The 22,325-nt window shown below is 40.3% G+C and overlaps 1 protein-coding gene across 8 annotated transcripts in view; it reads right to left on the reverse strand.

The window, feature by feature from the left end:
• The window catches only part of LOC139748110 (follistatin-related protein 5-like), a 467,164-nt gene that overhangs the window by 335,427 nt on the left and 109,412 nt on the right, over positions 1–22,325 (reverse strand). For 4 of the 8 annotated variants that reach the window (XM_071660756.1, XM_071660755.1, XM_071660762.1 and 1 more), the window contains one exon: positions 11,861–11,914. The exons of the other annotated variants lie outside the window; for them this stretch is intronic. The gene's annotated coding sequence lies outside the window, so the exon portion shown is untranslated. The remainder of the gene's footprint in view (positions 1–11,860; positions 11,915–22,325) is intronic. 8 annotated transcript variants of the gene reach the window in all.

Consider the following 22,325-nt stretch of genomic DNA (forward strand, 5'->3'; position numbering starts at 1 on the left):
TAACTGGAATAGGAAAAACCCATCAATATATCTATGCCGTGTACAGCCACGCCTGAACCAACTGAGGATCACGAGAATGACGAGGGGACTACAGAATACCGACGCCGATCTGTACGAGAAAATATATCTTGCCCCCAGACCATACCATCCCGGCCGTGTCGTATTTTATGAGCCATAGTACATTTATGACACAGTATCCTGCCATCCAACTTTGCCTCTGTCACACGTGTTATATTTCCATTTTTGTTTGATATTCATACAAGCTTTATAGTCATCAAATGACTTTTGCTGCGTTAAAGTCGGTTCATCATTTCGTAATACTCACTGTTTACATTTAATTTTCTGACATATGGCTACTTTTATATGCTATTCAAATACGTTACTTTTATGATTTATACATTAAAACTCATTTATATGCATTGGAATTTTGAATATCATATTTCATACACGAAATCTACATATTATAGAGGAATATCATTTTCCCACGTTAGGGCGCAGGAATGAAGGGGAAAATTGGGTGACATAGGACCTATTGGCCTGTGGTTAATACTAACTAAATATCTCCCCACTCGGCACTTCATCCAACAAAAATAGCTAATTGGATGAAGAATGGAAGACCTGCAATATACTGTTCAAGTAGAAAAAATAGCATAGATTCATTACAAGGAAAGAATGAAAAGAAATGATATTGTCTATTGCATATGTTAGTCTGTGCCAATCTCTAGTCTGGTAATGAGTTTATGTAGGAATACCGCCTTACTAACCTGAAAATGGAATGAAAGATATTGTTGTACAAATGTTTGTCGTTGGATTTTTATGAATTATTGATTGACAATATTTGTCCAATTAGTTTTTAAAGGAATTAATTGTTTTTGGATGAATAACTTTTGACTGTAACTTCATCCAATCGTCGACAATTCCTTTTGGAAAGGAAATTATCTCTAATGTTTCACCTTTTACTTTAAGCTTTTTTGATTTAGTCAATGACTGTACTACATCACAGTTCATATAGACGTTCATGATCTGAATTGTTAATGTATATAAAGAATATTAAAGACCTGAATGAAATCCCCACACTACGTTTCCTAACCCTCTTTCTTCATACTGAAGGTTTCTCAGAGGTGGCATTGGCTTTGTAGTATTTCTTTCGTCCTCCTTTAATGTGGTTCGGTGACCAAACAAACTGATGAATTTCTGACTTACTGGAAAAGAGTTTCGGCAACTGAACCTTACCAGAATTGCATCACCACTGCATAACGTTAAGTCGTGGGTGAAGAGTCACTTTTGGAAAGGCTGTATCATCGTCAGCTGACGAATGAAGGCAAAGTCACGTCAGAGAACTTCCCGCTTTAAAGGAGTCTACCCTTTCCCTGCGACTGAGTGTTGTGTAGCCTTGGAGCTGCGGGAGCCTCTAGATAAGGGGTCCTGAGGCTGTATGATAAAGATGATAATATTATCACGGAAAGGATGGCCCAAGTAAAGAAGAAAATGTTGGAGTCACCTGAGACAAGTAGTGGTATTGAAGAGGTGATATTGGTTCAGGATGATTAAGACACCTACACTGAAACCTCCGTTCAACCCTTACCATCTATTCAAGACATAGAAGGAGGAGAAATCAAAGATAAGGGAACCGCGAACGACAATGATAAAGACATACACAAAGAAAAATTTTTAAAACTATAAGTGAAGAATTATCTTAGGCAATGCTGATTCATATTTTGCGGTGACTATGATACAATGTTATTATCTTTGATATGTCTTAATTACAAGTATTTCCCCTGTCTTTGATTCCGAAAATAGCCCAGCTTTACGCCTGACATACATATCCCCAAAATTCTTGAATAACAGTCCTCTTTTAAATGTGTTTCCCTGATATTCCTATTGTGCAACAGCCTTACTTTAAACGCATAACTCCTTAATATATCGGTTGTTAAGCAGTCTTACTTTAAATGTGTAAATCTTTAACAATCATGTTCAGTGACAGTCTCACTTTCAACGTATATATCTTTAACACTCACGCTGTGCAGCAGTCTCTTTATATTCGTATGAATCCTTGACACTCATGTTGTGAAACAGTCTCACTTTTAAACGTATAAATCCTGAACATCCACATTGTTCAGCAGTCCCCTTTTTAAACTCATAAATCCTTAGCACTTATGCAGCTTCACTTTAAACGTATAAATCCTTTACAGACACGCAGCGAAACATCCATATTGTGTTACAGTCACTTTAAACGTATAAATCCTTAACAGTCATATTGTGAAACAGTCACACTTTAAACTTGTATTTCCTTGATACTCCTCCTGTGCAACAGCCCACCTTTAAGCGTCTATGTCCCTGACAACTCGTGTTGTGCAACAGTCCAACTTTAAACATTCATATCCCAGACATTTATGTTTCCCCACAGATCCATTTAAAACATTTATTACCGCAGCACTCACATTACCCAATACTCCCACTTTAAACACATATATACCTGGGAATCTCGCTACTCCACATTCCCAAAATGTATGCCTGACCCTGGTGTTCGCAGAGTCTCATGACTGACTTTAAGCAGGTGGTTTTCTTAAGTAGTTTCATTAACATTTCTGTCTCTTACACCTTGAAAAAGTGCATATCAGTAACATCCAGTCAAAAATTCTGTTTAATACGATTATATTCCTGATTTCTCCACTATTATACAATGTCATCTCATGGCATGTATCCCTCCTTCACGTGCCAACAAAGAAATCTTGACACTCAATCCAGCTTTTCGCTATCACTTTATACACTGCCTTCCAATACATAACAGACATCTTTTGTGTTTTAACAAACATTGGTTAAGGGAACAAGAGAGAACCAACAAGGAAAAATGTAATAGATTTACAAAATTATGAAAAAAGAAAATCAGTTTAAGCGCAAGGTCAAAGTCAGCGAAAACAGAAACTCAAATCACAAAATGAACGCTGACTCTCCGGGGCGTAATGTTCATCAAAAAAATATTTTCTGCATCTAATGATCTCTTGTATCTCCTGCTTGGTATTCAGCAACTCCTTTGTATTCTGCTTCCTACATGTGTCCTTTTGTACCTCATGCTGCAGAACTGTATGATACAAATCCTGACTTTTGTAAGCTGCGTGTCTTTTTGAACAGCATAATGGAGCATTTTACAACTTTTTTGATGTTTAACCTTTTGTGCCTCTTGCCAGAGCATCATATGACATTTGAGCTCTGTCTTCTAAATGAATGTCCGGCTGTGCCCTTTACATTATATAATGTCTCTTCCTGCACAGTTTTCCAAAATATCTGTTGCCAAATTGTGTTTCTGATTCCATTACTTCTGCTTATACGATTTCTCTTTTTCTCGTATATAAAGGAGATCGAATCTTGTGCCACGCAGATAATCGTAAGCCCTCCGTCCAAGGCACCTACACTGCCTCACTTCTGCATCGTCCTCCTCCTGAAGCATCTAAATCAAAACCCTAACAACACTGCCTCACTCCTGCGTCGTCCTCCCGAAGCATCTACACTGCATCCCTTACTACACTGCCTCTCAGCCCTCACTATACTGCCACGTTCCGACGGCCCATCCCACATATATAGGCTCCATCATCACTCTTGGTCTCCCTTGTTACTCCCTCCTTCGTCATCGAGGCTTTTCTTTCACCTGTTCTTCAGTTCTTTTTCCCTTTTATTTGACTACTCCATTTATGACAGATGTTTTCTTCTTTCTGGTCGTCATTCTTTCACTATTTCCTCTAATTATAAACACCGCATCAAGCTTTCTTTTATCTAAATCGTTTCAACGACTCCAACTCACTCTCCAAATTTGTCTCCTGTAATTTCTTACTCTCTCATGGCTTTCTCCCTGTGAGGACGACAGTCTTCGTAATCCTTTACTCCTCTTGCCATCTCCTCGCCTGACACAGACCACTTCCCGCAGCCGTAACCCTGGACAGACAAGGAGGATCAGTGGGGATACCAGGCCGCTATTCCTTACCCTCACCTTGCGACTCGCTCTCTTCCTTTATTCATGGATCCGATCCAATATGCTGAGCTACGAGGGCATGCTTCTCTCTCTCTCTCTCTCTCTCTCTCTCTCTCTCTCTCTCTCTCTCTATCCTCCGGTTGTTTGTAAACAAATAGAAGTTCGAAAATGACGTGAGTCTGAATCTTTAAAATTCGAACATAATGAACCGTGCAGGAGAGGATATTGAGAAACCCGCAACATCCCAGAGCCAGCTGTCACTACACCGGAGGAATCAAACGTGCATCATACTAACCCATCGGCCTCCAGGGTTACCAGCCTGTCAGTACCAGTTGCTTGCAGGTCACCTGTGAATCTGATCATTTTGCTGCAGGTGTGAGCTCTTTCGTTCCAGAGAATTCATGAAATCAGTACATTACACCATTTCAGACACTCAGCGAGAGTGTATGTCCTAATAGAACTATCCTTAACAGCTGAGAATGGTGTTAGGGGCTTTTTGGTTGGTGGATGTAGCTTGAAGCTAACGACCTCAACTACCCTGGCAGTTGAAAGGCCTGAAACCCAAACTAACCACCATTTCATCTAACGTAATGTAGTGGGAGCGTGTTTGATCTAAGAATTGTTTTGAGGAACAAAGGAAGCTGGGCAAGATTTTTTTCGATTTAGACGTTATAACATGACTTTGACGGCCTTAACGACCCTTGGCAGTCGAAAAGCTTGAAGTCCAAATAACCAACCAGCTTCTCTCTCTCTCTCTCTAATAGTGTACCCGGAGCCGGGCGTCTGTATCCTCCGGTTGTTTGTAAACAAATAGAAGTTCGAAAATGACGTGAGTCTGAATCTTTAAAATTCGAACATAATGAACCGTGCAGGAGAGGATATTGAGAAACCCGCAACATCCCAGAGCCAGCTGTCACTACACCGGAGGAATCAAACGTGCATCATACTAACCCATCGGCCTCCAGGGTTACCAGCCTGTCAGTACCAGTTGCTTGCAGGTCACCTGTGAATCTGATCATTTTGCTGCAGGTGTGAGCTCTTTCGTTCCAGAGAATTCATGAAATCAGTACATTACACCATTTCAGACACTCAGCGAGAGTGTATGTCCTAATAGAACTATCCTTAACAGCTGAGAATGGTGTTAGGGGCTTTTTGGTTGGTGGATGTAGCTTGAAGCTAACGACCTCAACTACCCTGGCAGTTGAAAGGCCTGAAACCCAAACTAACCACCATTTCATCTAACGTAATGTAGTGGGAGCGTGTTTGATCTAAGAATTGTTTTGAGGAACAAAGGAAGCTGGGCAAGATTTTTTTCGATTTAGACGTTATAACATGACTTTGACGGCCTTAACGACCCTTGGCAGTCGAAAAGCTTGAAGTCCAAATAACCAACCAGCTTCTCTCTCTCTCTCTAATAGTGTACCCGGAGCCGGGCGTCTGTATCCTCCGGTTGTTTGTAAACAAATAGAAGTTCGAAAATGACGTGAGTCTGAATCTTTAAAATTCGAACATAATGAACCGTGCAGGAGAGGATATTGAGAAGACCCGTCTTACATCCCAGAGCCAGCTGTCACTACACCGGAGGAATCAAACGTGCATCATACTAACCCATCGGCCTCCAGGGTTACCAGCCTGTCAGTACCAGTTGCTTGCAGGTCACCTGTGAATCTGATCATTTTGCTGCAGGTGTGAGCTCTTTCGTTCCAGAGAATTCATGAAATCAGTACATTACACCATTTCAGACACTCAGCGAGAGTGTATGTCCTAATAGAACTATCCTTAACAGCTGAGAATGGTGTTAGGGGCTTTTTGGTTGGTGGATGTAGCTTGAAGCTAACGACCTCAACTACCCTGGCAGTTGAAAGGCCTGAAACCCAAACTAACCACCATTTCATCTAACGTAATGTAGTGGGAGCGTGTTTGATCTAAGAATTGTTTTGAGGAACAAAGGAAGCTGGGCAAGATTTTTTTCGATTTAGACGTTATAACATGACTTTGACGGCCTTAACGACCCTTGGCAGTCGAAAAGCTTGAAGTCCAAATAACCAACCAGCTTCTCTCTCTCTCTCTAATAGTGTACCCGGAGCCGGGCGTCTGTATCCTCCGGTTGTTTGTAAACAAATAGAAGTTCGAAAATGACGTGAGTCTGAATCTTTAAAATTCGAACATAATGAACCGTGCAGGAGAGGATATTGAGAAGACCCGTCAACATCCCAGAGCCAGCTGTCACTACACCGGAGGAATCAAACGTGCATCATACTAACCCATCGGCCTCCAGGGTTACCAGCCTGTCAGTACCAGTTGCTTGCAGGTCACCTGTGAATCTGATCATTTTGCTGCAGGTGTGAGCTCTTTCGTTCCAGAGAATTCATGAAATCAGTACATTACACCATTTCAGACACTCAGCGAGAGTGTATGTCCTAATAGAACTATCCTTAACAGCTGAGAATGGTGTTAGGGGCTTTTTGGTTGGTGGATGTAGCTTGAAGCTAACGACCTCAACTACCCTGGCAGTTGAAAGGCCTGAAACCCAAACTAACCACCATTTCATCTAACGTAATGTAGTGGGAGCGTGTTTGATCTAAGAATTGTTTTGAGGAACAAAGGAAGCTGGGCAAGATTTTTCGATTTAGACGTTATAACATGACTTTGACGGCCTTAACGACCCTTGGCAGTCGAAAAGCTTGAAGTCCAAATAACCAACCAGCTTCTCTCTCTGGCCAAAGGTTGTAGATGCAGTGAGAGCGTGTATGACTTTCAAAATACCTTGAACATCTGAAGAAAGTGTTCAAGTTTTTTTTTACGATAGGTGGATATATAATGACCGGCACCTTAATGGCCATGGCAGTCTATCGAGTGAATCCAAAATAATCAGCCACCTCCATTAGAGGAAGAAGGATTCTCCCAGCGAGTAGTAACAGTGAGTGGTTCCTGGAGTGTGAGTGTAATGGGCTCAACCGACATGATATACAGAGATGAGACTTACATCTGGCTCCGGTAGGATTTTCACCCAAAGCCGGGAACAAGATTATTATGTATGCAAAGCCTCGGGAGAAAGAGATTATTGCATTGCATACCATGAGATAAGTGCAGCGTTACTCCACTAACTCTGAACTTGCTTTTGTTAATGGTTGCCTCATATGACGTGGAATAGTTGCATATGTAAATCAGATTTGCATCCTCTAAGAATATATATATATATATATATATATATATATATATATATATATATATATATATATATATATATATATATATACATATATATATATATATATATATATATATATATATATATATATATATATATATATATATATATATATATATATATATATATATATATCTTAAAAGAAATGATATATGTATCTGTCCTCAACACTATCACTAGATTCATTAATCCATTTCGGTAAAAACTATTGGAGTAATCCCTCTGTCTTTGATACCCCTAATGAAATCAGAATTACTAACAAGATTCAGCAATATTGTATAGGGTATTTATTTTTCCTCTGAATAGTAATTGTTTGATAATTTCATTCGAGTGTTCCTGACACTTTCCTTAAGCCTATTGTCCCGATTTATCTATAACTTTTGACCTATTATGGTGACATTTCTCCCGTTGGAAAAATGATTGGTCGGTTATAAATTCCACAAGACGATTACCAGACTCACAGAATGTATTGCAACTATGCCACATAAAAAGAAGGCTAAAATGGTTAGTAAAACAAATTATCTTATTGATGGTAAGATATGGAGAAAGAGAGAGAGAGAGAGAGAGAGAGAGAGAGAGAGAGAGAGAGAGAGAGAGAGAGAGAGAGAGAGAGAGAGAGAGAGAGAGAGAGCACAAAAGCTGAATGAAGCTAGTGCATAGGCATGAGAAGGAAACGCAAGTTAGATCAGCGTAATCTAACCTGCATACACACACACACACACACACACACACACACACACACACACACACACACACACACACACACACACACAAGACCCCAGACAACTCATCAATATCCTGCTGTAAACTTGTTGGACGATATTAGCCAAAGTTTACTTCATTAAGATACACATATGAGAAGTGGAGGTAATGCTCGGCTTGTTACCAGATTATTGGATTATCTGGATATTCAAGTATTTGGGAACAAGCCATTCATTCTGCAAATTAACGCTCTATATAAAAAGTTAAATATATTTCGCCCCGGTGTTGGATTACTGGATAACAACTATCTGAAGATTAAACTAACTTGATTAATCGTCCATCTAAAAATCTCAAGTTTCACGTGTCTCGGTAATTCTATTTCAAAATAATTTGCGCCTTGATTACAAGCTTAACAGATTTTGAAGTTGGCAGATCAGGATGTTAATTAAGTTAGCTGTTTGTGAACGACGGCTGAAAGTGAAGGGAGGTGTTTAGTTAACCTGCAGATAGTTAAGCAAGAGTTAACAATATATTTGGTGAAACGTTGTTAATGAAAAGTTAGCCATTGATGAATGAAGAAAATTAATCTTTCAGTTTTCACGGTTCGACTGAAATATGTACGGGAATGAATGATATCTTTTCTCAAGAAAAAAAAAAACACTAGAATTTGACGTATTGAAGTTGCTCAGAAGATCAACTCCTACGTCAGTTTCTTCTGGCAGAACGCTCACTCCACCTGTGTGGAATTCCCTTATTCGAATGCTAACTTCACCATTTGAAAATCCCTTAGTGTGATGCTAATTCTACCAACTGACATGATTGGTGAAATAGAAAAGACTATTTCAAAACCTGGAGTATCTTACATATTCTCTTTTGCGCAGTCATATGACTGGGCGTATTAGCTGAAATGTACTTTGTGAATGGGGAAAATTCAACTCTAGTGTTGTAAGAAAAAATTTGCTGTTAAAACATTTCCATCATAAGCGTATGAAAGTTTTACAAGTCGTCAATAGACTGTTGAAGAGCCAAGCTAATTAGCATAAATTAACTGGCTCTCTTCATGAGGTTGTTCAGTCTTTCGGCTTGTTTTCTTGTATTTATATTAGATTTTTTTTCATCATTTTTCTTTAGATTCTACTCGTTCACCTATGGAAGTGTATCTTCGCTGATAATACCAATTTCATTAGTAAAGTTCAGATAATTCGTTTACTGATGCATTACGAACTTTTATTTTGAGCACACTTTACGTAGGAGTCAAACTCATTTTTTCTTACACTGTTAGAAAATAATGGATAACTATCGTCATCATTAGCAAGGGTAATTGGTATCATTACCAATCAGTATCAACGTTTTCCTTATCTACGTCTCTCGCAAGATCTTTAAAGGTGTGTTGCTCTGAAGGCAGTAACTGTCGCTTGGCAACTGTCAGGCTTCTGATGCACAGGGGACGAAGGTAAGGCTGCCAAATACAGCAACCTTCTCCCCCCAAAGCACGTAATGGACCTCGCCCAACCAACATATATTTATGTGCCCCTCGGCGAAGAGACTGACTGCCCAGATTGCCGAAATTCCTCAGCTGTTCCGTGGCAATGTCTTCCATGTGGGCGACTGATGCAGTTTAGATCTTGATCAGCGCCACTTCTAAAGAAACTCCACAATCAGCAGCCGAGTATGTACCATGGACGGTAGCACGTGGCAACACTGCCGAGTAACTGACCAGACCTATACCACCTGAACACTCACACTGGCTCATATACTCACACTGGCTCATATACTCACACTGATTCACAATCCATTCATTGTCCTAGAGCTTGAAGCTGAACACTGACACTGACTCAAAACATACTCTCACTGACTCACATGTACTCAAACTGACTCATGTAATCCACTCACAGCCCCAGACCTTGGGGATGAACACTCACAGTAGCAGACTTATACTCACACTGACTCACACTTACTCAAAATGACTCGTATGAGGCTATATGAACGACGTTCTTCCCGTCGATATTCAAGCCTCGAAATGCATCTTAGTGCGACATATCAAGATTCATCATTAATTTTGGAAGTTTTACGGACGCAATCTTCCTCTTTTTTTTTCGTCGATATCTCCTGAATACAATCTTTCTCTTTCTTCATCAGAAAATATATTTTGTCTCTATAACATGGGCTCATAACTTTGTGCTTGCAAATTTCATTCCATCAACAAGTAAACAAAAAGTATGAAAAACGGAACATACTGTTTACATTACTGCCAGCTGAGGAAAGACCACCTCGACGGCGTTATGCATAAATCCATCAGACATAATCCTAGAACAGTGATAAATCCCCTGGCGTATCCTTAATCCACACATATATTCAGACCAATCCTTTCCCACTATGAGGGAAATCCTTATCTTACCTCTAGCCTTGGAGCTACGCTACAAAATGACATTAATTTATTTTCGGTATCCGGTTATTGCCAGTCATATATCGGGCTCTGGTAGCAGCCTAGATACACGCCCACAACTCACACGCCAAGCATAAAGCTGAGGTGCTTTATGTCCATATGATTCTTATTTTCATTTAGAAATGACGCTTTCTTGATATATTTCGGCAAGTCAATAGGCTCTTTGATTTTCCTCTTTTGATTTAGGCATTTCCCACCAGAAAGTAAAATTCTACCCGCAGAAATAACAATAGGTACCTTCATTTAGACAATGAGCAACCTTTCGACTTTTAGCATCAGAAGCGGTAGTTCAGCAATTTCTGCTTTTGTTGCTATTACGTCGCAAGATTGCTTATCTTCGTTGTAAAAGTATTGATTGTCAGATCTAAAACGAGATTTTCATTTCACTTGAGAAATTATCTACATTATAAGCGAAAAGGCGAAAAACCTTTCGACTCAGTGAACTACGTCTAGAAAAAAACGTCATTTCGGATTCAAAAAAGAAAAGGTGCACATCGATATCTATACAAGGATATCTGTGCCAAGTATTTGAACATAAGAAATATTGGAGTTATACAACAAATGAAAATGAAAAATTTGAGAACAAAAAGAAATGAGTGAAATATAAAGTAACGTGTTTGACACGACACTAGAATTCCCAACAAATATTTGGACAGCTGTTGATTACCGGAAATAGTGGCACATACTGTAACAACTATTCAAACTGGTGCACATGAGTGTACATACGTGTGTGCTGCATTACAATTTCCCACATCAGGTGCATTTCCATTCATCGTACGTATGTTGGAATGGAGTTGATTATGATACGTAGTAGTTTATCTATATATGTAATTCCAAGAACCTCTTTTATGGTCTCCTACAGCTCCGAGGATAGATTCAGTGCAGGAACAGGGTAAGGTGGGTTAATTTGGGGTGGATATACACCTCGACGACGCTGTACTCTTTTACGTCTCCTGACGGTGATACAATCTCCCAGAAAATTACTTTGTTCTCGAAATGTTACCACCTGCAGTGGAATATGCTCAGTCTATCATATCAGGGGACAAACAACAGCCATAACCGCGGATATACATAAATGCAGAGATATATGGCAAATATATAACAGAGATATACGGCATATATAAATTCCTCTTATGGAGGTCTTGCACACAAAGTGCTGTACCAGCGGGATGATTGACCCTCGCAGCTCAGACATTACCAATAAAAGTGGAACTCACACCGCAACACAAATCTTGAAGGGGTCTTATTGGCCCCTTATTACTGACTCTGTTATCCAGTCTTCAGTTTCGTCTAAGTAATAGAATATCTTAATACGGTGTCTTTTAATGATGGTTCTTTAATATTAGTTTGGCTCAGGTTGCGTAATATCTTTCGAGTCCTACTATCTCATCACGATACCTCCTCATCAATGACCCTATCCCACAGATGGAGCTAGCACTATAGACGATGGAAAACCCTATGGAAAACCTGTAGGTCCTCCGCCAGACCCGACGTGAACTGAGGCGAGACTAATACGGCAGCAGCCGTGACCCACCTGCTGCAGGAGAGCTGCTGATGGGTTCTTCACCTGGTCCACTGCCTCACCAACCTGAAGAAGGAGACAAGCATAAGATATACATCTCTTACTTCACCAGATATGACAATCAGTACCTAGTAGAGCAGCTTAGAAAAGTATACTGTAATTCATATCTACAAAATGTTTCTAGCTGAATGTTTCCTGGAATCAGAGAGACAGTATGACGTATGCGATTGTTCTAAGTGTCTTTGAAGCCTCAGTTGCAGAAAGCTATTGCTTCATACCTAGCAAAGGTGATCTACACTACTATAGTCATACAACATACCCTCCACATATAGTATAGTATTGTGAAATACCATCGAGGTAAGCGATTGTCAAAAATGATAAAACTAGACAAAAGAGTAGCATAAAGAAAAACTAATCAAGAGAAAGGAACGTTTTCTTCCTCAACAGGAACGAATGGCTTCATGAATTCTTTTTCGAACCCAATCTGAAACCTTTGAGACAAAATTGCTTCTCTCCACTACAGTTCTGCTGCACGAAAACCTCTGTTGAAGGTGGGGGCCTAAGACTCCTGGAGAGGAGATGAGGGAGGGTTTAGAACGGCCTGTGAGCTGCTGCCTCAAGTGAGTGGAGGTCGTGAGGAACAAAGAATGAGACTCGTTACCCGAGAGGCGAGTGATCCAAGGACACCACGAGACTTAAAACTGTCACTTTTTGTGTAAATATCCGGTTCTATGACTAATATGGAAGTGACGGAAAATAGGGAATCATTTTCTACTGCTACAATTGCAGTGCTGATACGTATGCATCATGTGCATCAAGCCATTGTGTAGCTGGAAATATGATCCTTCACATGCTCTGCAAAAATTGATACTATTTTTTTAAGATATGAATACTACAACAAAATTAGAAACATCAACATAGAAACAGCTGATGGCGAAAGAAGAATCATGACATGTAGTAATAAGATAAAATGCTGAATTGTTGTTAAGTCATAGGAAGTTTCTTAACATAATGACCTCAACGATTCAGAATGTCTTATGTTAATGTTTAGTGTTAGATGCTCCATTGAAGCAAATGTTCGTAACTGCATTGCGGTACATGTTGAATCTGACGCGTGAAGCACCCGCAGTCCATAATACGACTGAGGTCGAGGCTTCACAGTGCACAGATGCAGAAATTCAAAGCCGCACACAATGTCAAGCAGCGTTTCGAAACCGTATCAAAGGAAGAAAATGAGACAAAGGTTCAAGCGACCCACACGGCACGTTATGAGGAAGGGGTTCAGTGTCTTACACATTAAGACAGAGGTTTAAAGTATTACAATGTCTACAGTGAACCAGAAATTCAAGGCCCGGTACAGTACATAAGAACAGTGAAATAGCTTATATGCATTTTCCTATACTTATATCTCAGTGATGCATTGTGATGTAGAATACGCCATGTATCCGTGAACTGACCAGCCCTAAGGAGAGAAGGAACAGATGATTTGGCTGTAATTCGACTTCCGAGCCAAAGGTTCGAACCCAGATGGACCTTTCTGTGATTCACATCCACAATACACTACGTAATGATAGTATGTATAATACATATCAGCCAACATTCTCAGCACAATACACAGTTTAAGACGGATGAACAAGCTCCACAATAAAAGGTAGCACTTGACAACAACCGTGCAGAGCTTCGCCTCACCTGACACGATCAATAACCCTCCCCTCGACACACGTGAGATGAAATCAATTAGTAATTATAACCTGTGAGCACCAACCATGCCTGCTGTCTGGGCTCTATATGATGGAACACCGAGGCTTACCTGCCACACAGTTGCTATACTGAAGTAACCACACGGTTGCTATACTGAGGTAGCTTTACTTAATGTTACTCCACTGGGAGAAGTGCAAACACTGTTGGTATCCTCAGGTAGATAACCTGTTACTATCCTGTATAGGTGGGTCGATGTTATGAATACTGTTATGCTGAGGAAATGTTAGTATGGTATATTTTGCTCTGCTGATGCTGTGCATGTTTCTATACAGAGGGGATCGTTTATACAGGCAATGTTCGCAGTGTTGTGGGGAATGTTTGTGGGGTGATTGTTGTTATGCTTTGTTAAATGCTGGTGTAGTGACAAGAGAAAATTTGCGCTGTGGATATTGCCATACTGAGTGGAAAGACAGTATCGTAAATGCTGGTATACTGCCAGGGAGCAGCGTCGTAAATGTTATTGTAATGAAGCAAAAGTATACATGGTGAATACCTCCATGTTGAAAGGAATGTTGATGTGTTGAGGGAAATGCTTATGTGGTGGATGTACCAGTGCTGAAAGAGGTGTTGCTATAGTGAATGCAGCTATACTGAAGGACACCTGAGCGTACCGGATATTCCCATTCTTAGGGGAATTAACGAAAACCTCAAGATCATACTGACCAGTTATCACCGAAAGATGTAAAGCATTAGTCGTGGCTAACGTCACACTAATCAAGTCCCTCACAAGCTACTTGCTTCATCCCAAACTTAGACAACGTCTCCTCTTGTTCAGCCCACTTCCCCAGTCTCCTCCCAACTTACTTCTCTCTCTCTCTCTCTCTCTCTCTCTCTCTCTCTCTCTCTCTCTCTCTCTCTCTCTCTCTCTCTCTCTCTCTCTCTCTCTCTCTCTCTCTCTCTCTCTCTCTCTCTCTCTCTCTCTCTCTCTCCTCTCTCTCTCTCTCGTCCACAGGTCCCACCGGCATTGTCCTCTTTAGCTTCCTTCATAGGTCATGTCCAGGTAGATCTCATTTTCCGGGCTGGCAGGCTAATTCCGACTCTGCTGTATACCCACATGATATATCAACGGCGCGCGATGCAAATTAGCGTTTAATTCGCTCAGTTTTCCGAATGATATCGATCAGTTATTCTGTGCGACCTTCCCTTAATTCGGAATACCTGAATTTGTGGGAATAAACCACTAAGAAACATGTCTATTGCATAAACTTGAAATATATATATATATTAATATATATGTATATATATATATATATATATATATATATATATATATATATATATATATATATATATATATATATATATATATATAAACAGCCGGGATATCTAAAGAAGCACTTTCCACGATTTAGACTAGTAAAGATTAACAATTTATACTAGTAAAGACAAAATCCCACCGATCATCTGTCAGAATCTATATTAATACTGATATATAATGACCCTCTCTCAACTAAGATAAATTCTAACACAAAATGAAGACAAACCGACACAGCATACTTTATGTAATGTTTGAGATAATAAATTGACCAAAAGGGCATTTTACCAAGTGCCCAGGATTCATGATGCATGCTTCAATTAAGGCTGTAATATACCACCTGCTGACAACAAAGATCTAAATGTACATTAAGTACTTTTAAAATCAAATTAGGTTGAATGTCTATGAAAATGCTAAGATTCCCATAAAAATAAATAGCTCTGACATCAAAAAGAGGCCAATGAAACCGTCATAAGAGGTAGACTGGTAGATATCTCCATAACCTTGGCTCTTCACCATCCTACACTGGACGACTCCATGCGACAAAGAACCATACAGCCAGCCGATGCGACTGAGCTACTGTAGTACACCATGTCTAAAAACACCTAGATAGAGACGGAGGTGTTTGGTAAGGTCTCTAAGTCCATGGCCTGTATGAATTCCAAAGTCTATTCCCTTAAAATATAACTCTGACCACACTAGGACAACATAAAGCTAAGGATACTGAGCAATACAGCGATTGATATGATAATCAAGGAAAGCGATAAATGTTCCTGTCGCCATGAATGAGTCAGACGAGCATACGTAATGGACAAACACAAAAGAACCTTAGTGTTGACTGTGATGGATGGACATATAAGGGTGAAAAAGACAGAGAGAACACTATGTTAACAGACATTAAAGTAAGAATACGTTAACAAAGTCTGAGGTAAGTAGAGGGTAACAAGACTAAGGTAAGAATACATTAATTAACACTGGGCAAGTACAGGTTAACAAGACTAAGGTAAGAATACTTTAATCAACACCAGGGTAGGTACAGGTTAACAACGCTAAGGTAAGAATACTTAACTAACACTGTGGTAAGTATAGGTTGACAAACACCGTCGTCAGTATAAGGTAACAATGACTGAGGTAAGAATACGTCAACTTCACCTTTATCTCATCATATATTCCAAGTCCTTTTAGTTACTCGAAGACTTTCTCCCCGTTTTCTTCATCTCTTACATCAAAGCCTTTCCAGGAACGTATATCAGAGACGTTGGACTTTATTATTCGTTGCTGGAATTCAGAGCTTTTATCAGCATGATTTATGCTGGGACAAAGAAACTGGTTGTTAGGGGAGACGCCAGCCAAGGGCATGTGTGTGTGTATATGTGTGTGTGTGTGTGTGTGTGTGTGTGTGTGTATTGGAGCGTTTTCTTTTGCGACCTATACTTTACATATGCGTGTGTACTGGCAGTATTTGCGCATTCGTTGTCACATAATAAAGTTTAAGATGTTTCTTAAGCTGTCTCTTTACTTTTCGACACTTACAAAACTACTTTTGTACATTTCAGATTCCCACTACCACAGTCTTACAGGACACAGTAGTCTGTTGCTGAGTAAGTTCCTCTGTATAATAACACATATTATTTCACCTGCACGATTATCCATCCCTCACAACATAAACAATTTCCCCAGCAGTTACATGGCTCAACAGTTACCAGCAGGTTGTACACCCCTAACACCTTTGCTCCCAGGGGTAATGACGCATCTTTTCTTCAGTAAAATATATAACTGAAACGGTTACACCACACTCCCTCGCCCACCTTTCTGTAAAGCATCAGTTCCTTAAGTACAGGAACCACAATTGCTCCAGTGTTTTCCTCAACAGACGATATCTTATCAAGCTTGCGAAGTACAACTCTATCCACGTACTTTTGCACATATGGGTACGGCTGTCTTACGTACATGAGCACGTATCAGCATGCTGTATGGCCGTGCATGGGTGAGCTGCCTCAGGCTAGCACTGCCCTGATGGTCACCAACAGAGACATAGGACCGACGCCTTCCAGGCCCAACCTTTGTTCTGCACTCGCCTCTTTAATTACCTAAGCTCCTCCTGACAATCGTTAGTCATGAGTAATTATCACGATGATTTGTCTCACCTGCTGCATTCCCTTGTCACTTGGCATTTCCGTATTTCTATCCTTTCACAATTTGTCATACATTTCCGTGTCATTCAGTCATGTGTTCATTATTCATTCAACCCTAGCATGTTTTTTTTATATCCACATGACACTTTCTCAATTAGTAGATTATTACATAATTATATCCGGCTCATAATCTAAAGTTTCATCATTTTTCGATTATAATATGTATGCAACATTCATAACATCTAACAGATATTACTCCAAATTTTACATGCAGTGTCTCATATATCCTTCTCCTCTCGAATATCATAAAACTGTCCTGCAGATATGCCTTTCTGTGTGACCCGGACTGACCAACCCCATGCCACAGGTCAAGAGACATCTGGCCAGTAATAAATGGTTTCACAACACGAGCGATACACATACGAACCCGGAAGTGTTAACGGCGCTGCCCACACAGACCCACTGACACCACCAATACATATAACTCGGCAAACAGTTGAACAAATCCTTTCCAGAAAGCTCTTGCAAGCTTCTGTAAACTGAAAAGACCAAACTTGCAATCTCCTCAGATCTCAGTTCCTTTACAGCAGCGGAGGATTAAGGAGGCGAAACAGAAAGGATCGAGTACAGTCAGAAGTGGGAATTAAGGGTATGGGAATTAAGAATTATAGTCGCCATAATTATTACTAAAAACGACAGCATGAGTGATCTAATGTTTGTATATCTAGCTCCTCACTCTCGCTAACCATCATGTTCATTACTGTGACAGACGGCGCCGAATGCATTTTCACTACACTCTTGCCAGACCTACGTCCACTATAACAAACTCATCTGTACTTCACAAGAACACTTTTGCTGTGACCTTGACGCCATTTTAACCTAACCCTAGAGGATCATATTAAAGGCCATGTTCACTGCAGCCTTATCTTCGCTACGCCCGGGACACCTCTGGCCAGGGTAAGGGTGATGCTTTTTTGGGACAAATGTCAGCCAAAAAGGGAAGAAAATGTGAAGAAATTAAACAAAAGCAATATATACAAGAAAAAGACTGATGTTTTGAAAATGTTTTTCTAGAACGGTAGTTTGAAGATAATGAATCCAACGACTGCAATTGGCATAATTATGTGTGTGTGTGTGTGTGTGTGTGTGTGTGTGTGTGTGTGTGTGTGTGTGTGTGTGTGTGTGTCTGTGTGTGTGTGGGCAGGGTATCAAGTATTCCCCAGCAGGAACACACTCGACTGCTTGCGTGCCTGTGGTCAACTCTTGTCTCCTCGCGTGTATACAGAAGCCTGGCATGTCGCCTTCTTATAAAAACCTGGCCAATCCTGGTCTCAGTTTACGGTCACGACGAACCAGGAATGAATACCAAACTACTCTTCACACGCGATGGTCTGCTTTAATTGGTATAAAATCGAACTTTAATTAAACGTAAAATTCTTTCCTATATTTTCTGGCGACACAAACGAATGAGGCCACAATTTTTCCTTTGACTTTAGTTAGCATTTGCAGAGAATTTACTTTGAACTGCATAAAGTGGCAGGTAACGTTCTACGAATTAAGCAGCTGCACTGTTGTAAGACAATGTAGTGTTATCAAGTGACTGTTCACTGCTGCTGTATATACACCGCAGATCCCTGTATGGTCTAGTGCTCTCACGCTTAAGCTATTTCATTGAAACAAAAGCAGGTATTACAACTCTATTTACAAAACTCTGGTGAGCTGATAGGTGCAGAATACTTCTACAAAAATCTACCTACTTTGACTTGTCATTGAAGCACCAGCACGATAAACTGCTTGTTTATGAGAATGGCCAGACATGCAAATGGACAATACAGCAGCAAGCAACAATACAGCAGCAAGCAACAATACAGCATCAAGCAATATTACAACAGGAAGCAACTATACACACTCACAATACAGCAGCAAGCAACAGTACAGAAGCAAGCAGCAATACAGCAGCTAGCAACAATAGAGTAGCAAGCAATAATACAGTAGCAGGCAACAGTACAGTAGAAAGCAACAATACAGTAGCAAGCAACAATACAGCAGCAAGCAGCAAGGAACGATACACACTAACAATACTGAAAAATAATGACAGACTTTTGATTAGTGATGCAGATATTGTACCTTGAACGTTAATGAAAGGAGAATATGCGTGCGTTTCTAAGGCAGACGTTTAAACAGAAACACTCCTTTACAACAATCTATTGATATCAAATGACTTAAGATCGAACGCTTAGATATCATGGATACAGAAAGGAGTGTATACTGTGTATGAGATATCATGGTACTGTGTATGTTACATCATAGTAGTACGTATGGTACATCTTGATACTGTGTATGTTACATCATGGTAGTATGTATGGTACATCATGATACTGTTTATGATACATCATGGTAGTATGTATGGTACATCACAGTACTGTGTATGGGATACCTTGGTATTATGTATGGGATATCATGGTGCCGTGTATGATATCTCATGGTACTGGATATGGGATACTAAGGTACTATTTGTGAGGTATCATGGTCCCGTGTATATCACGATACAAAGCATGAAATATCATTGTTCTATGAACAGGACATTATGGTAATCTGTACGGGAAGTCTTGGTGCCACGAAAGCGCTTTACATCGTGGTATGACCCCCACTGTGAACAGAACCCTGTGTCCCCGCATGATTACGACGTGGGGCGGGCTACTGGAGGTCGTGTGAACCAAACCTAGTTACTGCAGTGGTCTCCCTCCCTCCCTCCCTCCCTTTCCCTCGCTCCTAGTCTCCCTCCCTCCCTCCCTCGCTCCCTCCCCTCCATCAGCTCCACTCCCCTCGCCCCTCCAGCGCCCGACCCCTACCCCAGTGTTATTGACCGCTCCATCGGGCCACCTTCTATGCGGCCCTGTGTGTTTGGTGTTCTATACTAGGTTTTTTTCTACTTCCCGCCAGTTCTGTGGCATTGTGTGGCCAAAAGCTTATGTAATTTCCGGTAATTTTTACTTTCCGTCTACCATTCTGAATGTGTTTTTATATGTTTATCATACAGGAGATATATTAACACGGGCATCGATATTACAATAATTGTTTCATGCTGAAAAAAATACGTAATTTTTCTGTTGTAATCAATCAAGTTCAGGTTAGTTTAGGTTAGGCTTTTGATTCTCCTTCAATATTAGCCAACGTCATCTAATCCAACCTAATCTAACCCATCCCAACCTAACTTAACCTGATCTAATCCAACCCAGCTTAATTCAACTTAACCACAGTTTACTTTGCTCTGAAAATGAAAATAGAATTTTCGAACTTCTTTTTCAAAACACGAAGACTGCATCGATATTTTTTCTATAGCATAAGCTAGTAAATATACAACTGTAGTGGAACAAATAAAGTGCACAGTTACTGTATTTTGTTATAATACTTTTAATACTATGGGGTTCTCAACCTTACATTATAGATTGGAAATAGATTCAAGGAGAGTCTAGGATATGGTAATATGAAAAGGGAAATTTGTAGTTGATTACTTTCGGCATCCGTAAGTTGTGTTACAGTATGATAATGGTGAAGGTGAGGCCTAGCAACCCTTGACTTCTGCACTTGTGTTGAATCGCATATCTTGAAGGTTAAAAATTAACTAACAACCAGAGTGGTCCGAAACCACAAAGCATAACCCGGAGTTATATTTTCTCAAAGTGATTCCCGGGTAAAACTTATTCCTATGTCCTAAACCATCGAATATGACTTCAGCCATGAGAGACGTTACCAAAATCAAATCCATGATAAGAAAGGCAATGTACAATCTTCACAAAGACATCCTATAACCGTGACTCCTGCATAAAGCCACCTAATACACTGCATTACCCGAGAACAAGAACCCTGACATTATAGCCATAAAGATACTCTTGTTAAGATGACAAGACAAGATCCCTAAGGTATGACCCCGAGAACAAATCGCTAAACATGATCTCCGAAACGAACTTGTAAACACAATCCCTAGACAGGATCCCAAAACGATAAAGTCCACTGAAATACAGTCCTTTGGGCTAAAGCTTTCATAGGAATAAACAATGAATTATCCCAGAAAAATGGCACAGGTTCCATTAATCGTAAACCCAGGACAAAACCATTAATCCTTAACCTTTCGAGGAGGAAAATCTAGAAAAAATATTTATATTTCCCCATAACAAAACTTATGAACGTAGCATTAGAACAAAATCTACAAAACTTTAATCTGAAGACAGAACCTAAAAACATGAGTCTCCAAGAGGAAACTTTTAAAAGTTACCCCATAAGCCTTTTTCGATGTAAACCCAGGGCAGAAAATATAAATACGACTGATGTACGGCAGAGGATATTGATTCCTGCTTTGACTGATCTCCAGGGACATAAGATATGGAGTTTTACAATATTGGAGTGCTTGTAAGGTTTTCCATCTCTCTCTCTCTCTCTCTCTCTCTCTCTCTCTCTCTCTCTCTCTCTCTCTCTCTCTCTCTCTCTCTCTCTCTCTCTCTCAGCTTTATAAAAAATCATATTCTCAAAGATTGTTTTGCCTTTTGATGTAAGTTGCCAGAAAATAGTGAAGGGAACTCCATCAAACGAACTATTTCCTGAATAGACAGCTAATTATACAACATGTTTTTGTTGATTAGTTCCAAAAAAATGAGCTTTGGAGTGATTACTCATCTCCCTCTCTCTCTCTCTCTCTCTCTCTCTCTCTCTCTCTCTCTCTCTCTCTCTCTCTCTCAGCACACACACACACACACACACACCGCAGGCAGGAACCGCTTCCATTATCACTCAGGTCCGCATTACTGAACACCATTTCCACTCAGCTGCCGTTTCAATCCCTTTCCGACCTGCTCCCTGGCGGCACGGTGCCTCTCCAAGCCTCATGGGCCTGACCCAAGGGCTGTCGAATGTACCAAACAACTTCAAAGAAACATCACACCAGATCAGGCAAATTTTCTCTCAACTTTCTGCAACAGTGATGCTGCAACTGAAAGGTTGCCGAGGTTCCCTCAGGCTACGGGTTTGAGACCTGAAAATCTTTCTCTGATTTCTTCTTGATGCAGAGAAATGCTTCAAAGCCTTCAAAGTGGATTGATTTTGTTCATGCGCATGCCCACATCATCATACATGTATACAGCTAGTAAACACACAAGTACATATATGTATACCATGATCCTCAAAGTTTATAATGCCCAAGCCCCCTTTACGGGTCTCCCAGAGCGCAAAGGAAGTCAGTCTCGTCCATCAACCAGGAACCTAGATCATGAGAGGTGGTGACGTGTTATTAGACAAGGGTTAGTGCATAGTAGTTGAGGAGTAGTGGTTT

This window comes from Panulirus ornatus, chromosome 72 (assembly GCF_036320965.1).
Source record: "Panulirus ornatus isolate Po-2019 chromosome 72, ASM3632096v1, whole genome shotgun sequence".
Classification (NCBI taxonomy): Eukaryota; Metazoa; Arthropoda; class Malacostraca; order Decapoda; family Palinuridae; genus Panulirus; species Panulirus ornatus.